The 1,079-nt window shown below is 43.7% G+C and overlaps 1 non-coding gene across 1 annotated transcript; it reads left to right on the plus strand.

Annotated features, from left to right (window-relative positions):
• Window positions 1–738: 738 nt before the first annotated feature.
• Window positions 739–810, plus strand: trnap-agg (transfer RNA proline (anticodon AGG)). The gene has a single exon. It is a non-coding gene; the product is annotated as a tRNA-Pro (tRNA).
• Window positions 811–1,079: the final 269 nt, after the last annotated feature.

Raw genomic sequence — 1,079 nt, forward strand, 5'->3', positions numbered from 1 at the left:
GTGTCTAAATATATCTGTGTGTGTCTATGTATGTGTGTATATACATGCCTGAAATATATATATATATATATGATGTGTGTGTGTGTATATAGATGTGTGTGTGTATATATCCGAGCGTGTATATATGCATGAGTGTTTCTGTGTGTGTGTATGTTTGTGTACATATACATATTTGTGCATGTCTAAATGTGTGTGCATGTATCTGTGTGCCTGTGGTGTGTGTGTGTGTGCGCGCGTGTGCGTGCCTATGTGTGTTTGTGTGTGTGCGTGCGTGTGCGTGTGTGTGTGCGTGCGTGTGTGTTTCGGTGTGGCGATGTGCTGCCAGCAATTAAGGTAAGGTTGCTTCACAGGCTGAGGTCACGTTGGGAGCCCACGTCTGCTCGGCTTTAAAACAAACCCTTTACAGCGTAAACAGTTTATTCATAATGAACTTCCAACTCCACAGCACTTCTTATTCTACCATCGTTGAATTCATTCAGTAACTAGTTGAAGTGTACTTTGAGTAAAAATTATCTGTTTGTGCTCCCTGCGGTAGCACAATGTTTAACACTGCTGCTTCACTGCGCCAGGGACCCAGGTTTGATTCCCGGCTTGGGTCACTGTCTGTGTGGATTCATCCTTATTCCCAAAGGAACATGATGGCAAATTCTACCACGATAATTGATTCTGAAAGGTTTTCCAACTTTGGTCTTATCTTCATGGATCTTTACCATTTCAGCAACAGCATTCCAGTAAGCCGGCTCGTTGGTCTAGGGGTATGATTTTCGCTTAGGGTGCGAGAGGTCCCGGGTTCAAATCCCGGACGAGCCCTCGTTTTGGAGGGATATGGTCCAAGTGCAGGTCAGTGGGACTCGGCAAAAAATGGTTCGGCACAGACAAGAAGGGCCAAAAGGCCTGTTTCGGAGCTGTAATTTTCTATGGTTCTATGGTTCTAACATTCGCTCTTCTCACGCAAATTTCTCACAGACCTGACTTTATTTTCTATTCAAATTTCTCTCTCTGGGCTTCTGATACTAATTTATATGTTTTGAGACAGCAATCATCCCTCTGGCATAGTCATCCAAGTGTTGTTTTGTAAG

This window comes from Mustelus asterias, chromosome 20 (genome assembly GCF_964213995.1).
Source record: "Mustelus asterias chromosome 20, sMusAst1.hap1.1, whole genome shotgun sequence".
Classification (NCBI taxonomy): domain Eukaryota; kingdom Metazoa; phylum Chordata; class Chondrichthyes; order Carcharhiniformes; family Triakidae; genus Mustelus; species Mustelus asterias.